Source organism: Chinchilla lanigera, unplaced genomic scaffold, assembly GCF_000276665.1.
Source record: "Chinchilla lanigera isolate Chin_1 unplaced genomic scaffold, ChiLan1.0 scaffold00089, whole genome shotgun sequence".
Lineage (NCBI taxonomy): Eukaryota > Metazoa > Chordata > Mammalia > Rodentia > Chinchillidae > Chinchilla > Chinchilla lanigera.
In genome coordinates, this window is record NW_004955490.1 from 3,301,803 (window position 1) to 3,325,496 (window position 23,694).

Consider the following 23,694-nt stretch of genomic DNA (forward strand, 5'->3'; position numbering starts at 1 on the left):
GAGACACTCATTTCCCTGATCACTCACCCCTGCTGTGTGCTGGTGAAAAAGGTTCCAGCTTCCAAATCTCTCTGTGTTTAGAAAGGGGACAATAAGATGAAGGGCCCACATATTCCAAGTTTATCCCATGGAGCTAGACTCTACTCTGCTGCTAGGGATACTCCAGCTATTTGGGAACTCCTCAGAGAGGCTATTCAAAAAAAAACAAAACAATGGCGTTTCCATCATGGGCAAGGGCAGAGGGCCTGTGTGCCTGTCCCACTGGACTGCTTCCCCTCTTCTAAACTCCTATGGATACGTTTTATTTGTTCTATAAGTCTCTTCTTTCAAATTAATTTTTCTATCAGGGTGTTTGTCCCTCCCCTTCTTCCAATTACCTGTGTTTTTGTTTGAACTTCTCTGAGTCTCTCAGATGTGATACTTCTCATCACCCATGTTGTATTTCTCCCTGCCCATTAGACTTTGAGCTCATTTAGGGCAGAGACTATGTCTTGTTCATTGCTGTAAAACCTTCCACAGGACCTCATGCACGGTACACATTTAATATTTGTTAAGTGAATGAATGGACAAACAGAAATAGCATGTAAAATCTTGCCCATGGCAATACAACTAAATATGTTACAACTAGAAACATAATTTTCAGTTACCATTTTCTAATTTCATAGTTCCTTCACAGTTATAAGATCTCCTCTAAAACATTGAACTATCTTTTTGTGTTTTGGGATTAAACCTAAGAGTAAGCTGCAGCTACTACTTTCATACACTGCTACTATGACCTCATTTGTTCTGCCCCTTTGACAGGCTTTGTTGCCAAGTCTACAGAGGAATGTGCTGGACTGCCGTTTCCTCCTTAGCAAGAAGTGAAATTAATTGGATTGTTCCTGGAAGCTGAAGAACTCTAGAGAGGCCCTTGTGTCTCCACTTTAAATACAAATACCAGCTGGGGGTTAGAGTCTCAAATTGCCATTTCTGTACTCAGAAACTAAAAGTAGATAATCATTTCCTTTTTTTCCTGGTCCCTGGCTCACTTGTTTCCATTGGAGATCAAGAGTTTATTATGAGGAGTTATAGATCCAGGATACTTGTTGCAGAGGTAAGTTGGGCATACGGAAGACACTTGGCAACATGAGCAGAGCAGGAATCCAGAGAAGGTGTGAACTTGGCTCTATAGAATGACTAGATGATTTTCTATTAAATTAAGATTAATATTAAAATTAAATAATTGCTAAAAATTGTTAATGGATCTATTATAGACATAAGGTGAGATTATCCTGGATAAATTTAGGCTAGGGTCATCTTTATATTGACTTGTATTCCCTTCTTTCCATCTTGCTCATTTGTTCATTTGATTCCTCTCTGTCTTCCTCATTTTATCTTTCAGATGGATATACAGTATTTCTGAGGTCAATTTTTAGAAAAACTTGTGCAACCCATGTTTGGCCCATAGTATGGCACATCTAGGCTAATATAACAACAACCTAGATACCCTCTTCACTTTCAGGCTCCTCATCTCCAATGGAACTTAAGTCTATATGTTCTTTAAATTCAAATACTGTGAATGATTTCTCCTTGCCTTCTAAAATCCAACCCGAGTGCTATACCTTGCCTGATATCTTGTTATTCTCCTAATGATGCCCTTACTCCAGACACATAGACAAACATTCTTTGATAAGCATGTTTTATCTATGCCAATTTTTGCATGGTATATCTGTCTGTCCACCTGAAATGCTAAACTCTAGCACTGAAATGCTACCTGTGAGTGTAGTGAATATTGGCTAGGAGAATAGATCTGTATACTGGTTGTGGTTCTGCTATTAATTTACCATGTGATGGTAGGCAAGGCAATTCACTTCTCTGAGATGTCTCTTTCTTGATCTCTAACATTTTTTTTCAATTTGAAAAGTAAAATGGGAAAATAATTGGGTAACAAAAGTGGTCTTGTTTTCAAGATCTAGTTCAAGCACCATTCAAATTCACAACTTGTGGTTTATGATGATCTTTTATAGGCTTCCACAGGGTTACTATTCTGAACCTGAGGGAGGAAATGTGTGCGTGTGTGTGTGTGTGTGTCTGTGTATGTGTGTGCATGCATCCTAAATTTGATTGCTTTAGTGCCAGCCTCAAACTCTGCCCAGAAAAATACTGTAAAAGAGTAAAATGATTGTCTCTACATTTCCAGTGTAGTCCTGCGATTTGCTGATTGTATCAATCACAGCCTCAAAACTGTGATGAGTTAGGGAATGTAATACACTGATTAGCTTAGACCTAGACCACATGTTCTACGCACTGAAACAAGGTGTGGAATGAAGTTGGAAAGGAAAAGATCACTATCATTGTCAAAGAAGGGAAAATGTATCCTGGGAAATGTCTTCAGCACTATCTCACCCTATTTGTTCCAGACTGAATTGCATAGTGATATTTTGTGAATGTATCTTATCATCTAACTCACTCATTCACTATGTATTTTTAAACATATTTCTTTGTGTCAGGATAATTCTAACTGTGGGGGATTCAATAGTTAACAAGACTCAGTCTCCCCATTCGTAGCATTTATAATATAGGGTGGAAAGGAACAAAAGCAGTAAATATGTTAGGTGTAAATTGGGATTTTGGTTTTTATTATTTATTTTAAAAACTAATTTCATCGATATTCTTTAGATATACATAATGATCATATTAATAATATGGAGCTTGTAACCATACATAATATATCTTGATTATTCTTGTTCTCTCCACTCCCCTTCACTCCCTTCAACTGTTCTTTCCCTTCTTATTTACAAAAGCTTTCTTTCTATTTTTCCTTCTATTTTATTTCTTTCCCTTTTCCTTTCCTTCTTCCCCATCACACTCCCTTCTTCACTTTAAAATTTGAACATTGTATTCCTGCTTCCCAATATCTATCCTCCAATGTGTTCTTATTGATGCTTTTGGTTTCTCACACAAGAGAACAATGCAATATTTAAACATATGTGTCTGATTTATTTCACTTAAAAACATGATCTCAAAGTGCATCCATTTACCTAGAAATGTCTCGAGTTTATCCTTCAAGATGGCAAAGTAGTACTCAATTGTACATAAAAACCTCATCTTTATCCATTCATCTGTTGATGGGCATCTAGATTATTTCTAAGATTTAGTTATTAAAAATGGTGTTTCTATAAACGTGTGTGTATACATTGCTGCGGTGTGATACTTTTAACTCTTTGGGGAAGATACCAAGAATGGGAATGACTGGGTCAAATGGCACCACTAGTTTTAGATTTATGAGGAATCTCCATACTGATTTCCAAATTGGTTGTACGAATTTACACTCCCAACAACAGTGGACAAGGATTCTGTTTTTCCCACAGCCTCACTAGCACTAATAATTGGTTGATTTCTTGATGTTAACCATTCTTTCTGGAATGAGATAAAATCTCAATGTTGTTTTAATTTGCATTTCTGTAATGATGATCTCTAACAATGATGTTGAATATTTTTGCGTATATTTAATTGTTTCTATTTCTTCACCTGAAAAATCTTTATTCATTTCAGATGCCCATTTTTGGACTTGGTCTTTAAATTTTGGATTTTCTGATGTTTTGGAGTTTTTGTATATTCTAGTTATTAGTCCTTTGCTGGAGGAATACCTGGCATGAATTTTTCCTAATCTATTGGTTGTCTCTTCACTTTTGCTGTTTTTTTGCTCTGTGAAAAGTTTTTTAAATGTGATAAGATCTCAGTTGTTGATTCTTTGTATTATTTTCTGGGTGATCAGCGATTTGTTTAAATATATTTTTTGCCAATATCAATTTATTCAAGGGTTTTGCCTATTTTATCTTCCATCAGATTAAGTGTTTCTGTTTTACTATTTAGATCTTTGATCCATTTCAACTTTATTTTAGTTCATGGTGAGAGATATAGGTCTTCGGGTGGAAAAGTTTTCCTAGCACCATTTATTTAATAGGCTATCTTTTTTCCATTGAACGTAGTTCGCCCCTTTGTGAAAGATATGGTGGCTGAATGTGTTTGAAGTTGTTTCTGCATTGTATTCTGTTCCATTGAGCGTCCATTCTATTTTCCTTGTCAGTGTCATGCTGGTTGCTTTTTAATAGTAGTATCTTTGTTGTAAAACTTGAAGTTGGGGATGGTGATGCTCTGTGCCTTGTTTTACATGCCCAGAATTGCTCTTGTTATTCTAGGTCTTTTCTGGTTGCAAATGAATTTTAGAATTATTTTATCTCATTCTGGGAGTTATGCTCCTGTTATTTTGATCAGGATTCCATTAAATCCATGTAACAATTTTTGAAATATTGCCATTTTCACTATACTGGTTTTGCCTGTTTAAGAACAAGGGATATAATTTTCATTTTTGGATACTCTTTTTGATTTCCTTTTACAGAGTACTGTGGTTTTCAGTGTATAGGTCTTTCACATCCTTTGTTAGATTGATTCCTCAGTACTTCATTTATCTTGATGATGTTGTTTAAGGTATGTTTCTCCTATTTTTCCTCTCAGTGAGTTTGTTATTTGTGTATAGGAATGCTACTAACTTTTGAGTGTTGACTTTGTATCCTGCTGTGCTGCGAGCTTTAATTGTTAATTCCAAGAGGGTTTTGGTGCACTTTTGGGGCACTTCTGTATAGAGTATGATGTCATCCAAAAATAATGATAGCTTCTTTCTTTCCTATCCATATTTCTTTTATTTCTTTCTCTTGTATAATTGCGCTGCTAATCTTCCAAGAACTATACTGAAGAGTAGTGATGATAGTGACTATCCCAGAATTGTTCCTGATTTTACAGTGAAAGCTTTCAATTTTTGACCCATTAGTATGATGTTTCCTGTTGATTTGTCATAGATGGCTTTTATCAAACTGAGATAAATACCTTCTATACCAATTTTTTGTGGGATTTTTATCATGAGTGGGTGTTGTACTTTGTTGAATGTTTTCTATATCTATTGATATGATAATGAGCTTTTTGCATTAATTTATTAATGCATTAATTTCTGCTCTTTGGTTCTGTTTTTGTAGTGTATGTCTTTTGTTGATTTGCATATGTTGTTCTTGCATCCCTAGGATGAGTCCTCCTTTGTCATGGTGTATAATCTTCTTGATGACTTGCTCCATTCTGTTTGCTGACATATTAGTGAGGATTTTTGTGCCTTTGTTCTTTAGGGAGGTTGGCTTGTAGTTCTCTTTTTTGTTTGGATCCTTTTCTAATTTGGGGATCAAGGTAATGCTTGCCTCTAGGAATGCCATTTGGAATAATACCTCCCTTTTAATTTCATTAAAGATTTTGTGGTGTACTGGCAAAAGATGTTTTCTAAATTTCTTGTAGAATTCAGCAGTGAATCCATCAGTACCTGGACTTTTCTTCATTGCTAGTTATTTTTAATTACTTCTTCAATTTCATTGTCTGATATTGGGTTATTTGGAATTATTTTATCTTCTTCATTCAGCATTTGTAATTCATATGTATCTATGCCTCTGTCCATTTCTTCTGCGTTTTCAATATTATTAGAGTACAAATTCTCAAAGTACATATTTTTGGTATTTTGTATTTTTTCAGATTTCTCCCTTTTCATTCCTAATTGCATGGCTTTCACTCTCTTTTTTTTTCTTTGTTTTGATAAGTTTCACTAAAGCTTTGTAGATATTATTTGGTCTTTCAAAGAACCACAATTTTCAATTCATTCATTCTTTGTATTGTTTTCTAGTCCAAACTGCATTAATTTCTGCTCTGATCTTTATAATTTTTTTCCTCATATGTGCTCAGATTTTATTTTGTTGTTCTTTTTCCAGAACATTGAGGTTTAAGTTTATTTTTTTACCCTTTATCTGTTTTTATGATGTGACAATTCAGCACCATAAATGTAACTTGTAGGATGGCTTTCACTGGGTCCCATAAGTTCTCCTATATGTTATTGACTTTACCTTTTAATTGTAGAAACTGTTTACCTTCTTTAATTTTTTTTATGACCCATTGCTTGTTCAGGATGTTATTTCCTATTTTCCATATGTTCATGAATTTTTCTACTTTCTTTTGCCATTGACTGCTAATTTCATTGCACTATGATCTGATAATATGTATGGGATAATTTCCATTCATTCATATTTAATTAAGCATCTTCTATGAGCTGATATGTGCTCTATTTTGAAGAAAGTCCCATGTGCTGCTGAGAAGAATGTGTGTTCTGATGTTGTGGCATGGAATATTCTGTAAATATCTACTAAGTCCTTTTGTTGAAAGGTTTGGTAAAGTCCTGATAGTTTTTGATGATTTTTTGTCTGGTTGACTATTTTGGGAGTGGAGTATTAAGGCCCACATTACAATTGTATTAGCACTTGTTTGATTTTTATATCTGTTCCTATTTCCTTTGTATAGTTGTATACCCTGTATTTATCACATATATATTTATGATTGTTATCTCTTCTTCTTGGATTGCTCTCTTAACAAGTATACAGTGAACTTCTCTGTCTCTCTTGACCAATCTTGGCTTGAAATCTACTTTGTCTACAAATATAGCTACCCTTGCTTTTTTCCAAGTTCCTGTTCCATGAAATATTGTTTTCTACCCTTACACTTTCTGGCTATGAAATTATTTTTGAGTTAAATATGTTTCATTTATGCACCATATTGTTGGTGCATAAATGTGTTTCAATTATACACCATAGTTTTGGATCTTGTTTCTTGATCCAGTCTGTCTATCTGATTCTTTTGATTGGTAAACTGAGACCATTTTCATTGATAGTTATACCCGATATGTATTGACTTGTTCTTATCATTTTCTTTGCCTACTGTTGGGTCCTTTATTCCCCTCTGTTTAATTTCTTGCCTTGTTTGTGAAATCATTCTACTGGGTTTCTTGGCATTGTTGTCTTTTTAGAATATCCTTCTAAATTTGTAAATGTTGGTTTCTTGGTTATGAATTTCTTCAGGTGTTCCTTGTCATGGTAATATCTTCTTTCTCCATCAAATTTGAATGATAATTTAACAGGACTCATCAGTTTGGGCTGGAAGTTGTTTTCTTTAAGGCCTGAGTTACTTCATTCCAAACTATTCTTGACAATAGAGTTTGCATTCAGAAGTGTGTTGTGATTCTGATGGGCTTTCCTTTAGGGAGTATATGTTTCTTTTCTCTAATTGCTTTTAATATTTTGTCTTCTGTTGAATTTCTGGAATCATGACTGTTATATTTCTTAGTGTATTTTTTTCTGATCATGGCTAATTGTAGTTCTATATGCTGCACTAATATTTATGTCATATTTTTTTCCATGCTTGAGAAGTTTTCTGCCACTATTTCTGTGAACAAGTTTTTTATGCCCTTTGTTCTATGTTTCAATTTTTCTTTTATTCTGATCAATCTTTGTTATTATTCTTTGCATTAACTAGCAATAGTTGGATTATTTTGTGGTCCCTTGTTATTTATAAGAATCTTTTATTTGATGATCACTAACTTCAGATCTCTCTTCTTGGTCTGGTATTCTGTGCTGACATTGATTGATTCTCCTGAGTATACTTTCAATAAAATTTTATCTCCTAGGGGGCTGGGGATTTAGCTCAGCGGCAAAGCGCCTGCCTGGCAAGCGCAAGGTCGTGAGTTCGGTCCCCGGTACCGGAGAAAAACAAAACAAAACAAAAAAAAAATTTTATCTCCTAGATATCTTGTTGGAATCTTTTTCATGGAATCCAGTTCTTATGTGGGGAATTAATAAATGCATTACTTTCCTAAGCTCCTCTATTTTTTTACTTATCTACTCTAGATTCAGTATACATATCTTTCTTTATATGTATCATCTCTTTAGTTTTCTGTCAAAGTATTTCTGATTTTTTCTAGAACAAATTCATCTGCATTATTACTTCTACTGCTGCCATTTCAGAATATTCAGCTTGGTGGCTTTTGATTTCTTCCACATCAGTGCCCCCTGGGTTTCACTTGGGCATGTTGGAGGTTTGGGGTTGCATTTTGCTTCTAGTTCTTCTAATTTTCTATGTTTTAAAATGTGTCTTGTGCATGATGCTTGTAAATTGCGTCATAGGTAGCTTTACTAGTATTGTTGATACCTCCTTAGAAAATGACCACTTTTCTGAGCTGCCTTCTAGGTGTAGTTGGCTTTGACTATCGAGTCTGTCCTAAGATTCTGCCTCTTTGATTTACTAGGGATGAAAAATTCCTGCCAATTTGCCCTAGAATCCAGTTCTTTGGTACTGGAGTATGGCATTACTTATGACCCCCTTGTAATCTCGGTATTGCCATATAAGGAAGAAAAATTGATCACCACAATTCCATGATCTTCTCTAAGGTAGTACAATCAGTAATAAAATAGCATTAACATATTCTAGGAAATGAAAAACCACAATAATTGAGTTCATTATCTTTAACCATAGTACAAAATTTATACTTATATACAAAATCTAAGTTATACACAGTGAATATACCCAATAGAGCTGTTTTGCTCTTATGGGAGAAAATTTCAAAGAATAAGAAGAAAAAATACAGAACTGAAACAAGAGAAAGTGATTAGTAACAAGGCTGAGGGACAAAGAAATTAACCCATATTTTATGAAACTTGTGGAGAAAACAGGATGGAAAATGACAAGGAAAAATAACATTAAAGTAGTGTTAACCTCATGAAAATGAAAAAGCAAATAACCAAGAGAAAAGAAAAAACAAAAGGAAAGAGAACCAAAGAGAAACCAAAAGGTTTCTCTGTAACTACAAATCTGTGGTTATCTTCTGGAGTGTACAGTTTTGTGTTATGTCTGATTCCAGGTGTTTTTCTACTGTTGGTCATAGACAAAGAGGCATACAGAGCCCAGATGCATGAGGATTAGGGTTGCTGGATAATTCCAGCTAGTCTGCAGCAGGAATAGTGGGGGGTGTTGATTCTGGTACTTTCCACTTTACAGAAATGATCCTGGCCCCTTCTGGGGTTATGTCCTGAGTCATTCACTCTACAAAACTCTGGTTGTCTCTTGTGGGTCTGACCTTGCCTTTCTGATCCTGGATGTCTCCTATGGTTGTGCTTCATCCAGTCACTTGGAGCTCTGACAGTAAGCCAACCCATCGTTTCTCTGACTTACCTGTTCAGTTGGCCCCTCCCCAAAATGGCATCCTGCCAAGCACTTTCTCCAGGGGTCACTTGGGCTGGAGTCACTCATCAGCTATTGTACTTCGTAGCACCTACTGTTACATTCCACTTGTGTGTTTCTCTGTGGATGTCTCTGGAGTCACACACATTCACTGTGTCTCTGTTGATTCAAGCTTTCTCTCTTATATCATGAGCCAGGAGTCAGGTAGAAAGTAGCTTATCCTCTCTTTTATACATTGATATCTGTCTCTTCACTTTCTCTGTGGGCTCCAATTCTATCTTTCAATACTTTTTGGGTCCTGGGAGATCTACCTCCCTCCTTTTCTTTCCCAAGTTGTTATAGTCCATTGCCTGGATTTTGGATCTCAGAGAGGCTGATTTGCTGCTGTGTACTGTTCCACCATTTTTCCAGCAATTAGCATTTTCAGGAAAGCAAAAGCTGAGTAAATGAATACTTGTGAAGAAGTACTTTTAGTAAAATACTTAAGGCATATCCTTACAAGCTGAGAATAAAAAAAAAAAGACACCAGTTAGGGAAAGATTGGGGATGAAAATAATCCAAATTATAAAAAAACAGATAAAATGAAAAGGAACTAAGGAAAGAACCAGTTCAGTGTGTTCAATGAATAGAAAGAGGATGAGATTGCCTCATGTGCAAAGACTCATCCAGAATAAAGTTGAAGAGGCAGGTTAGAAAACATAGAACTTTAACAATGATAAGATATCCATTGTCTACAGATTCTTGAGACCAAGATGACATCTTGTTTTTTCCTGTGACTCATAGTGCCAATTTTTGGGTGTGTGTATGTATGTGGTTTGAAATAGCACTATGTATTTCTTATCTTATTCTTCAGCAAGAAAATGTTTGAGGGATTCATGTTGGCTATTGTCTGGAATGAAACTATTTCCAATTTACTTTACAGACATACCATGCATTTTCTTGGGTCTTCTTAAGATATTCCAGCCAGGACATTCTTTTTTACTCTCTCTCTCTCTCTCTCTCTCTCTCTCTCTCTCTCTCTCCATATATATATATACACCAGAACATAGGCTAAAACTAGTGTAGAGCTGAATGACCTTGGGGAAGTAAATCTCACCAATTTTTCCACTAGCTTGAGTAGCCTAACTAGCAGGAGCCCCTTACTGCCAATGCCTAACAGAATTTCACTAAGGCTGGTAAGACTTCACAAACCATTCAAAAAAGGCACAATTGCCTTCTACAGAGAAAAGTTCAGCTCTAATTGTGATACACGCAAACAGGCAAGACTGGTAGTGCTTATATAGAATTGTTAAGGTGGTTTTCACATTTTCTCAGATATAGCCTAACCCATGTTATCCTCCATATAATTGCACCTTTTACTCTCTTTTGGGTCCCAATCCTGGGCCCTTTTTAAAAGCATCGTGCAAAGCATTCGATTTTTTCTTAACCAGGGAATTAGATGCTGAGATATTTCTCCATGTTGTCATTTACACATATGTAGTTCTCAAGAAAAATTCCTTTTCTAAAATTCAGGAGTCCTTCCAACTTACAAAAGCCATCATGTGTATTGTAATCTATTAGTGGTGCTCCCAACATAGGAATTAAAAACGTGGCAGTTTGCAGAGTTAGAGGTACAAAGGTAAGGGAAAAATAAAGCAGGTAAAATGGAAATTGTTGAAGAGGAGGCTCCATTTTAGTAACTTCTATTACCTGGCATTCCAGAAAAGAATCTAAACATCAAATGATGAGATAGAAGTAGGGATTTCTTCTGAATATTCTTTCCATTCATGACAATTAATTGTTGTTTTGTTTTTTTTTTTTGGTTTTTCTCCGGTACTGGGAACCGAGCTCACGACCTTGCGCTTGCCAGGCAGGCGCTTTTGCCGCTGAGCTAAATCCCCAGCCCCTCATGACAATTAATTGAATGTCTTCTGTGGAATCTTCCACTGGAAAAACAGAAGGTAATTATAATATCAGAGTGAAAAAAATTCCTATTTATGGAGAAAAACAGTAGTGTCAAATGGTTAATGTAACTAAATAAAAACTGACATCCTGTTTGCTTCTATGTGTAATATTCCTGTTTATGATGTATGTTTGGAAAAGGGGACTTTGAACAGATTAGTCTGGAACTACTGTTAGGCATATCCTACTTGCCATGCATTTAGGAAGCTAAATATGGGGAACATCCTGCAAGATTCTGAAGGACTGCAGCACACATAGATCTCTATACTAACGTGAACTGCAAGAGATTCAACCAGCTAACATCAAGTAAGTAAGAAGCTTTGCACATCCCTAGAAATGAAGCTCTACCAAGTCTTTAGTGTTTAGGTCCAAGTGGAAATGGTTCTTGACAATGAATGACTATGGTTGCACTCAGCCACCAGAGGGCAGCAGCTGAGCTACACACTTCATTCATTCATTTAATATCTGCTTAGCTTCTATTATACGAGTAGAGTGGGCTACACGCTTGAAATACAATGAAAATAAGGCAGGTTATTGATACTTATTCTTGCAGAACTTGAAGATGTAACAGTCATCTAAGCACACCATTGCAATGCAAATTATTAGAAGTTCAAAATCTAGTGACAACAGGTTTGGGAAAAGGCACAAAGGTAAAGATACTGGAAAAATTAACTGTCCAAGTATGTTGGTGATTTGGCTTTGTGAAGAAATCAGCTAATGTAGTTCTGTTTTATTTGCCATTGTACCTTCAGCATCATGGAAGAATGAAGTTGGACACAGCATTGCTCCATTGCTCTTCTCTCTGTAATGCATTCAATTATTCAGCTGGCTTGTTCCATGTCAAACACTAAGTAATATACCAGTCGTATAAAATTAAAGAAGATATTGTCTATGTCCTTCAGTATCTCATGCTATAATGGAAGGAAAAACTGAGGAAAAAAGAAACACTTAGCAGGATCATTGAAGCAAAATTGTAAATGATGTACTCTGGTGATAATTATAACATATGAAAGATCTAAAAGCCTAAAGTCAGGTAGTAATAAAAAAAGATGAGTATAAGACAAAGAGAAAAAAAATATTTAGAGCATAGGTGTTATGGTTGAAACATTGTGTCAACTTGGGGGAGTCTAGAGGTTTGGCTAAGTAACTTAGCAGGAAGCCAGAGTGTTTATTTTGTATACATCCTGAGCCTGTGAAAGAGGAGGGCAAAGATTATGTGAGAGCTACATGCCCCTTAGGTGGGGGTAGCCTGTTTATGATGTAAGGCAAGAAAGAAGCTGCTTGCCGCCATTCCTCCGGTTTGCTCTGGCTGTTTGCTGTTTGGCTGCCATTCCCCCCTTTGCTCTTGTTGCTTTGCTATCTTCTGCCTTGGAGCCAGCCAAGTATGGACTGAAACCTCCACAAACTGTAAGCTAAATAAACCTTTCCTTCCTTCATTTTGGACGTTGGGTATTTTGTCTCAGCAACGAGAGAAAAGTAACCAAGACAATAGGATAGGTGATATGTAGCAAATGATGGGAGTGGTGGTAGGGGATGATAAGAAGGAAAAATAAAAATTTAAATGGAATGAATTCTAGGCCTTTAGCATTAGTGACTGGATGCTGTCATTAATATAGTGAAAATTCATTGAAAAGGCAAAACAGATTCGAGCCAAGAAAGAATATTAAAGGTTCAACATAAACTTATTGAATTTGATACTTTTGTATATATCTAGGAACAGGTGCCCAGTAAGATTTAAGATATTTGTATTCTTCCTGTTCACAGAAATCATCTAAATGAGGCATGAGACTCAGGAATACTTAGCTTATTTGAAATTGTTGAAGCCATAGGAGTGAATAACATGACCAAAGGAGACTGTATAGTATAAGAAGACAACATGAAGAAATGATATGAAGCAGTGGAGTATGCCAAGATATCTGCATTCAATTCTTTACAAAATTCTCTTTCGATATAGAAGAAGAGAGGATACTAGAAACTCGACACCAGAAACTAGTGACTTCTGCCATTCACCTTGGTATCTGTGTGGGGTACATGGTTTGAACTACACCCTAATTCTCCAGTCTTTTAAATTTTATTTTAAAGTTATACTTTATTAGTACATAACTAAAGTACATGATGTTTAAGATAATCCTTCATTCTTATTTCAGAGATCTGCCATCATTGACTCTGATTTCTAGTGTGACTATTGTGTGGAGACTGGTTGAACCCAGGGACCAATTGTGACCAGTTTTCTGGAAAATTTCAGAAGTTTTCCTTTTCTTCCACAAAAATTATCTTCCTTTGAAGAGAAAATGTCAAAGGGAGATGATATAGAAACTATGATTATGAAGGAAAAAGGATGGGATTAGTGGGAAGTGTAAGGACAAATGATTTAGCATACAGGGCAAATGGATTTGTAATTAGAAACACAACTAAAACTTTCTTCTCACATGAGTTAGGATCTAGGCCGTGTGTGTGTTTGTGTTTGTGTGTTTGTTTTTGTGTACTCATGTTTGGGACACACACAAATATTATTTCTCTCTTCCTCAGTATCAGTTAAGAATTTTGCCCATTTTTATGCACAGATTGGCAGGCTGGGAGCCATCTGGATGTCTGGATAAAGCTCTTTGCTCATTGAAAGGTCAGGTTACACAGTTATTAATCACAAAACATGTAGACAACATGTAGACAATCAGATATGACGGAATTACTTTACACATTACTATTATTCTGAATAAATGCTGTCTTTACAGCAAACTTGGGCATTACCTAAGTTAACCTTTTCCACTGGAATTTCAGTAGAACATGGTTATGTTCACATTTAATTCTTCACCAGAAAGTACTATTAAGACAAGCTGAGAGCAGTTTTTAACAACGTCTTTAGGTATAACTTACACAAAATAAAATGCACACTTTTAAATTCTCAGTCTGTTTTCTCAATTTGTAACTTTTATTAGTATGTGTTTGCAGTACATAATGATTAAATTCCTTGTGGGGAGTTGGTAAATGTATATAACACACCTTAATTCTTTCTTCATCACCTCTTCCTCCTCACTCCCCCCATCTAGTGGTCCTGTTCTCTTTTGCAAATAATCTAATTCCCTATTTCCTACTGTGAATGTTACTTTGCTATTCGTTTATATTTTGGGTTTCTCATGCAGAATAACTATGTGATATTTAAGCGTATATATCTTATTTATTTTGCAACAATATGTCTCAAGATGCATCCATTTTTCTACAAATAACTAAAGTTTATCCTTTTATCATCAAGTTATATTACAAAGATGTAATGATAGAAACAGTAAGCAGTAGCAAGGGGAAAAAACAGGTATGTGGATAAGTGGAACAGAATAGAAAATACAGTCAAGGATATACCTCACCAGATAGCGCCTGCCTGGCAAATTTGATTCTTGGTACAAAAAAGCCAGAATAGAAACTATAGAAGTTATTCCAGGTGCATTCAGCTATCTAAATGTTGAGAATGGAGCCAAAAATATGCACTAGAGGAAAGATACCAAATGGTACTGAGAAAACTGACTATTCACATGCAACAGATTGAATCTAGACCCCTATCTCCCACCACATACTAAATTAAAATATAAATGGATGAATGATCTAAATGGTAAAATAGAAACAGCCTGCTGGAAGACAAAATGACATACTTTTTGTTTTGTTTATTTGACTTTGTTGGTGCAATTATGTATACATAACGACTACATTCATTATAGGGAATTTGTACCTGTACATGATACCTCTTGATTCCTCTTTTTCCCCATTCCCATTCACTCCTTTCAAACAAGTTTCACTTCTCCATTCACAATGCTCACTTTTTGTATTATCTTTCTTATCTCATTTTTTCTTTCCCTTCTTTCCTTTCCCCCTCAGTCCTCCTGCTTTCCCTTTTCCTTTTGAAGAGTCTTTTTCATATTTCACAGTATCTACTGTACATTTTTGTTCTTACTTGCATTTTCAGTTTCTCACCCCAGAAAGATAATGCAATATTTACACAAGTGTGTCCGATTTAATTCACTTATCATAATGGTCTCGTGGTCCATCCATTTAGCTACAAATGTCTCAATTTTATCTTTCTTTATGGCTGAGTAATACTGCATTATGTAAAAAAAATCAACATGTTATTTATCCAATCATTAGTTGAAGGGCAATTGTGTTGCTTCCAAGATTTGACTATTACAAACTGTGTCACTATAAACATAGGTGTGGATAGAGAGATGTGCTATGATGTTTTTAATTCTTTCTGGAAGATATTAAGAAGGGGAATAGCGGGGTCAAATGTAACCTCTAATCCTAGGAGAATTCTGAGGAATCCTCAAACTGAACATTGGTTCCAACAGTCTACACTCCAACCAAAAGTTGAGAAGTTTTCCTTTTTCTCCATAGCCCCACCAACATTTGCTGTTAGTTTTTTCTTGGTAATAGCCATTCTTTCTGGAGTGAGATGGGATCTCATTGTCATTTTAATTTGTATTTCTCTAATGACTGGTGATATTGAACATTTTTTTCTTATATTCATTAGTGTTTGTACTTTTTCTTCTGAGAAATATCTGTTCATCTCAAATGTCCATTTTGGGAGTGGGTCTTTGAATTTGGAGGGTCTGGTTAGTTTAGTTTTTCATTTTTTCTAGATATTAGTCCTTTGTTTGAAAATGGTCAGCCTAACATTTTCCCACTCTGTGGATTATATTTTCACTCTGTTGGTCGTATCTTTTGCTCTGCAAAAGCTTTTTAGTAGTATGAGAACCCTGTTCTTGATTCTCTGAGATAATTCCTGTGTAATTGAGGTTTTGTTCATAAAGTGGTTGCCTACACCTATGTCTTCCAGAGTTCTACTTATTCTATCTTCCAGAATATTTATTCTTTCTGTTTTAATATTTAGGTCTTTGATCCATTTTGATTTTAGTTTAGTGAATGGTGATAGATATGTGTCTAGCTTTAGTCTTTGACGTGTGAAAAGTCAGTTTTTTCAGCACCATTAATTAAAAAGACTATCCTTCTTCCAGTGAACATTTTTGGCCCCTTTGTAAAAGATCAGGTGGCTGAGTGCATTTGGAGTACTTTCTGCATCTCTTAGTCTGTCCCATTGATCCTCAAATCTGTTATATTTGCTGGGTTTATCACAGTAGCTTAGTAGACTAATTGCAAGTCAGGGGATTGGAAGGCCCCCTAACTTTCTTTTTGTTGCCTATAAACATTCTAGATCTGTTTTGGTTCCAAATCAATTTTAGGAGTGCTTTCTGTAGTTCAGGGAGGTGTGCTAACAGTATTTTCATTAGGATTGCATTACATCTGTATAGCAATTTTGAGAGTGTGGCCATTTTCACTATGTTGGTTCTTCTTTGCCAAGAGCAAGGGATATTGTTCCATTTTCTGAGATCTTCTTCAATATCCATTTTCAGAGTACTGTAGTTTTCCATATAGAGGTTATTTACTTTCTGTGTTAGATAGATTCCTATGTATTTCATTTTGGGGAATGCTATTGTAAAGGTGTTGTTTTCCTAATTTCTCTCTTGGTGAAGTAACTGTTTGTGTATAGAAATGTTATCGATTTTTTAGTGTTGACTTTGTATCCAGCTACTCTACTGACTCTGGTTTTTAAATTTAGATGTATCTGGATGGAGTTTTGGGGGTCTTATATATGTAGAGTACCATGTCTTCTGCAAATAATGATAATTTAACTTCTTCTTTTTTCTCCTAATTCTTTTTATTTCTTTCTCTTACATAATTGCTCTGCCAATGTTCCAAAACCATATTGAATAGGAGTGGTGATAGCGAACATCCTTGTCTTGTTCCTGATTTTAGAATGAAAGCTTTCAATTTTTGACCATTTAGCATGATATTGGCTGTTTGATAGTCATAGATGGTTTTTATCAGCTTGACATAAAGGCAGCCTATTCCAGTTTTCTATAGTTTTCTTTTATCATGAGTGGGTTTTGGACTTTGTCAAATGCTTTTTCTGTGTCTATTGAGATGATCATGTGCCTTTTGTCTTTGGCTCTGTTGGTATGGTGTATTACATTTATTGATTTACATACATTGAACCATCCGTGCATAACTGGGATGAACCCTACTTGATCATAGTGTATAATCTTCTTGATTATTTGCTTCTTTATACTTGCCAGTATCTTACTGAGGATTTTTGCATCAATGTTCACTAAGGAGATTGACCTGTTGTTCTTTTGTATTTGGTTTGATCTTATTCTGGTATTGGAATCAGGGTAAGACTTGATTCCAGGAATGAGTCTGGGTATATTGCTTCTCTGAAGAGTTTGAGGAATAATGGTATTAGATCCTCTTTAAATGTCTTGTAGAACTCAGCTGTGCTTTTCTTTGTTTTTTGGTTTTTAATTACAGTTGCAATTTCATTGACTCATACTGGGTTATTTAGAATTTTTATAACTTGTTGACTGATTTGGTAGTTCATATGTATCTAGGAATCTGTCCATGTATTCTGTATTTTCACTTTATTAGAATAAAGGTTCTTGAGGTGGGTATTGATGATTTTCTGAATATCTGAAGGATTTGCTGTGATTTCATCCTTTTCATTTCCAATTGCTTGAATTTGAGTTTTTTCTTTCCTCTTTTTGATGAGATTAACTAGGTCTTTATCAATTTTGTTTCATCTTTCAAAGAATGAACTCTTTGATTCATTGATTCTTTGTACTGATTTGTTAGTCTCAATTGCATTAATTTCTACTCTTATACTTTCCTTCCTCATATGAGCTTTGGGTTTGATTTGTTTGTGTTTTTCTAGAAGTTTGACATACCACATTAGGTTTTTTAGTTGAGCTTATTCTGTCCTCCTAATAAGGATATTCACTGCTATATATTTCCCTCTTGGGACTGCTTTAATTCTGTCCCAAAAGTTCTGGTATGTTGTATCAGTATTATCCTTTCATTGTAGATATTCTTTAATTTTTCTTTACTTTATTTGTGACCCATTTGTCGTTCAGTAGAGTGATATTGAATTTTTATGTATTTATGGAGTTTTTGTGGTTTCTTTTGCCATTGATTTCCAACTTCTTTGCATTCTGATCTGATGGTATGCATGAGCAATTTCAATTCCTCTGCATTTACTTAAACATGTTCTATGAGCTTGTATGTGGTGTATTTTGGAGAATATCCCATGTACAGCTAAGAAGAATGTATACTTTGATTTTGCAGAGTGGAACAGTTGGTAGATATCTACTAAGTCTATTTGTTCACAGGTTTGGTTCAGTTCTGATATTTCTTTTTTATTATTTTGTCTAGTTAATCTATCCATTTGTGACAGCAGGGTGTTACCATCCTCCATTCCAATTATATTAGTGCTTATTTTGATTTTTCATGTCCATTAATATTTGTTTTACACAGTTGAGTGTTCCTATATTTGGTGCATATATATTTACAATTGTTATTTATTTTCCTTGGAGTTTCTCCTTAACAAGAATGTAGTGACCTTCTTAATCTCTTTTGGTCTGTCTTGCCTTGAAGTTCACACTTTCTACAAATAAAGTAGCGCCCCTGCCTTTTTCCTGTGTCCTCTTGCATGAGGTGTTGTTTTCTATCCTTTGATTTTTAGTCTAAGAATTTCTTTTTGAGTTAAATATTTTTCTTGTATGATGCATATTGTTGGATCTTGTTTCTTGATCCATTCTGCCAGTCTGTTTCTTTTGATTGGTTAATTTAGACCATTTTCATGTATTGGCTTATCTTTGTCATGTTATTATCTGCAGTGGTTTCCCTGTCTTTTCCCTCTGTTTAATTGCTTGTCCCGCCTGGTAGCTTCTTTCTATTGGTATTCTTGGATTTGTGCACATTGTTGTCTCTCTCCAAAACATCTTTCAGAACACATTATACAGCTGGTGTAGTGGTCATAAATTTCTTCAGTTGTTGTTTACCGTAGAAATATCTTATTTCCCCATTAATTATGAAAGAGAGGTTTGCAGGGTACATCAATATCAGTTGGGTTTTATTTTTTTTTTTCAGGACTTGGAGTACTTCAAGCTCTCCTTGCCTTAAACTTATAGGTTAAGAAATCAGCTATAATTCTGATGAGCTTTCATTTATCAATGATTCATTTCTTTTCTCTAACAGCTTTTAAAATTGTACTCTTGTGGTGAATTTCTGGAACTTTGACTATTATATATCTTGGTGTAAACTCATTTTGGTCGTGGCTAATTGGAGTTTTATATGCCTCACTTACTGCATGTCAAAATATTATTCCATATTTGGGAAATTTTCTGCCATTACTTCTATGAACAACTTTTTTAAAATGTCATTTGCACTGGCTGTTGCTTTTTCATTGACTCCAATCATACTTTTCTCTTATTTGCATCATTTTGCAGGTGTTGGACTGTTTTTTCATGGTCCCTTGTTATTTTTAAGAGATCTTTCTTTTCATGACTGCTAGTTGTAATACTGTCTTCTAGGTATGACATTCTATCTTCTATTTTCCTGCAGTTTTGCAAACTTTCAATGGAATTTTGAATTTGCTGTTTATCTGTTTCAATCTCTTTCATGTATTCCATTTCTTTCCTGTGTTGGGAATGCATAGTTTCCATTATTTTACTATACTCTTCTATTTTTTTTTTTTATCTATGTCTACTCTAGTCTTGCTGAGCAAGTCCTACATTATGGCCATCATCTCTTTTTTAACTGGGAAGATTATTTCCAGTCTGATTTCCTGTATAGTCTCCTGCACCTGTTTATGAACTTCCACTGCTGTCATTTCAGAAATTTCAGATTGGTGACCTTCATTTTACTCTACCTTGTTGTCTGTTGAACTTGTCCTGGGTGGGCTGGATGTCTGGAGTTGTGTTTTGCTTCTGTGCTTTGCCATTTCCATTTTTAATTTAATTTTATTTTCTGTGTTTATGTCTGTAAGTTCCTTACAGTAGATAGCTTTATCACTAATATTGAGTCTTTCTTATGAAATATCTGTTCTTCATAGGTGTCTTCTTTGTGTAGGGATTGGTGAGACAGGGTTAAGAATAGTGCAAGTCTTCATGTTTACCTCAAGGTTGTCTATAGCATGCTCTAGCATAGTCTCAACAGTTAAAATCTGCTTTGGTGTTGGCTGAAATTGGAGAATTTCCTGCAATTTTGTTACTATATCTCTTCATAGTGAAGGAGTAGGACACTATAGGACAATTAAAAGCCCATGGTTGAATATTTGACCTTAGAATTGATATGTCAGAGTAGGAGTAAAGAAGCTCTGTCTAGATCTTTCTTCAACTGAGAAGGAATAGAAGCAAAAGGAATTGAAATTTCTTTCATATGACATGGAAGGTTACCCATGGTTTCTTGCAGGAGACAGAGATGTCTACAAAGAGGGGCATTGCAGGTACTTGGGCCCCTTTAATGCTCTTTATCAGAGGAAAAGATGAGGATTTTGGCTGCTCTAGAGCCTCTCAGGGAGCTGGGAAAGTCAACCTTCCAGTATCATGACAGGCACATAAGCCACTTGACAAATGGACCAAGGCCCAGGAAGTGGCTTAGTACAGTTATGTTCCCAGGGTCCAGTTTTCTTGCAGGTCTTTATTGGCCCTAGTTTTTTTCTTAGGCAAGTTGGGTGTGCTTAAAGCATTGCCAACTGTGACACTCATAATTTTGGTTTGTCTTTTTTTGTCACTCTTCTCGTTCTTTCCTCATCTGGATACTGATTGTTGAAGACACAAAAGACCAGGTTCAGCAGTTTGGTCATAGGGGCCATAGGGGAAATTCTTCAATTTAAGCAAAGGCCAAAGCAGATTTTACCTCTTAACACTATGCCAGAGCATGCTGTAGATACCTATGAGGTGAACATAAAAGATTTGCACTATTAATCCTGCCTCACCAGTGCTTCCAGGCTTGGAGGTTAGCCACTGTTATTAAGAGGTGATTTCCTAGACTTGTGCAAACAGGCAGGACATCAGTGATTTGACCCTTGCAGATCCTCAGGAAGTGAGGTTCACTGATAGACAACAAATTGCCAAGAAAAATTGCACATGTCACTATAAGAGGTCAAGAGCAAGGGTGAAAGGTGTGCTAGCCTCTTATGGAAACAGGTAAGAGAGATTCATATCCATATGAGAGATAGGTAAATGACTGAGGACAAGATTATCAGTGATGTCAATTCTTTTTCTTTTGTAGAAATATGATGGTTTGGGGGCCTTTACACATATAAAGGCCCATAAAATCCTGAGCATAAGAGATTTCCCACCACTTCCTTTGGTTTTTGCAAGATATCTAAGTGAACAATATTATTGTGATCTGGACTGCTATTCTATACCCATATTTTGTATTTTCTTAGTGTATACTGGACTCAAACGGTACTGAAAGAGATAATAATTTCCTCTTTTTGTATTATCAGGACCCTACTGAGAGAAAGAGGAGACTAGGTCCAGAGTCCTTCAGGTGGCATCTCATGCAAAAGGATGCAAAACTGTTGAGTCCTCAAGGCATCCTTTTGGAAACTCAAGTACTGCTAGCTAGTCATCTCCAGCCAAAGCAGCATCTGTGCCTTCTTAGTTTCTTTTTTTTCCTTAGAATTCTTCATACACTGTGTCTTGGTTACTTTTTTCTCACTGCTGGGACAAAATACCTGACACCCAAAATTAAGGAAGGAAAGGTTTATTTCGCTTACAGTTCGTGGAAGTTTCAGTCCGTACTTGGCAGATTACAAGGCAGAGTGGCACATGGCAACAGCTCAGGCGGCAGAACACAGCAAAGCAGCAAGCACACACCAGGGCGGAATGGCAGAGGAATGGCCTCAAGCACTCTTTTCCTCTCCCTTACATATGCAAACTATCCACCCCAGAGCGGGTGTAGCTCTCACACCCACAATCATTCAACTCTAATAGCCTGCCCCATGGTCGCCTGAGGCTTTGGAGGGGACACACAGACATAAACCATAACACACTGTGATGCAGTATGATTCCTTAAAGTGAAGGGTGAAGCCTCCCTGAGTGGGCCCCAACTAGTCAATTGAGAAACAGTATACTTTATATTTATCCCAATAATAAAATATTTGGTAATTAATTTAAGGAACTAGAATTAGATGCCCCTTTTCAGCATTTATGAGGAAAAACACTTTAAAAAGTTCTTTGTACAAGGATAGCTCAACTTTACATACTCATAACCATTTGAGTTGACCTTCATTGGTAGTTTGTTTTGCTTTGCTGAGGCCTTCAGGCACATGTTTCTAAATAGCCTGAATTGCTCTTACAAGAACATAGAAGGGTATCTAACCCAATTCAGAAGAGAAATGTGGAGGAGGTCCACATATTTTCTAAAATAAGAGCCTTAGATCTTATCTACAATGGTGAGATTTCCTGGTGTCCATGAAGTCAGATTTAAAAAAAAGAAAATGGAGAACAAATACAGCAGAACCTTATGACAGATCCAAGTGATCAAACTCCCTGGCAAATTTGGCATCTCCAGGTGACTGACTCAAAAGACAAACCCAAACAGCCATCAAACATGGAGGAAGCACATGACCAATTCACATCACAAATCAAAATGGCTGCTAAGAATGACAGAAAGTTGAACTGGGCTGAAACAAGGACCTAGGATAGCAACTCACTAAGGATAGTCAGAGACAAAGGGCCATCTACTGGTAAAGTACAAACTCTACTAAACTCTAGGCAATGCACATGGAACATGGATGAATTATTCTATGACTAGGTTAATAACAGACTCTATGGCAGCTCTTAACTGACACCCACAGTAAGTGACCAGAAATAGGAAAAAGAAGAAAGAAAAGGGGACATAAGCTTGAAGCACATCTATAAGCCTCTTACCAACTGGGAAAATCACAGAGGCCATATGCTTTCCCTCCTCCATCCCACATGGAGTGACACACCAAGAAACTGTTTTCAAAGCCATGAGAAAACTTCCTGAGTTCCTCAGCTTCTATTAACTTTTATGACCCTCTATCTCCTTGCTCCTCTTGACAACAGAAAAGCTCATTGTGTGAGAGAAAAGACAAAAAAGGGCTGCACATTTCCTAGGGGAGTAAAATAGGGTGGAAAAAACCTAAACCAATACTTTTCCACTGGAGTCCAGAGATTTTATAGAGGGGAAGAAAGAAAACCTTTCTCAACAGCCTTACCTCCTCCTAAATGGTTTCACTAAAATATGTTATTGGGTTCTGGAGTTCTGGAGATCCTTTCTAGATATTCCTTCTAAGTTTTTACTGTACTGAACATGGAAATGGACAAAACAAGTGCAAAAGCTAGCAAGGTTTTCCATTATTAAAGGTAGAAAAGGGAACATGCTCACTAAGTTGGACTGTGGTAATAAATTAACCCCCAAATCTCAATCGCTATTTCTTTACTGACCACTGTGTATTTCTGATGTAAGTGAGGAAAGAAAAGAAGGAGAGTTGCTTCATACAGACACTCAGGGGAGCAGGTAGCTTAAGACACCACCTTGAAGCCAAGTCATCTCCACTTTACATACACTGTATTTTAGAGATCTCACCTGCTCCTCATTACTTATTTATCTACTAGTAACATTGTTTAATCCCCAAGAGGACTAATGCACTAAGCCAGTGTAATGTATTCACTTATTTCTGTGTGTCTGTAATGGTCTTCTTTGGGTATCATCCTCAAAAGAATTGAAAAATAGTCACATAAATCTTTTTCTGGGTTCTGTGGATCAGTAAAGCACCCTCAACTGCAATTCCAGGAAACTGTGTGGTGTAGAGGTTGAATCTCTCAA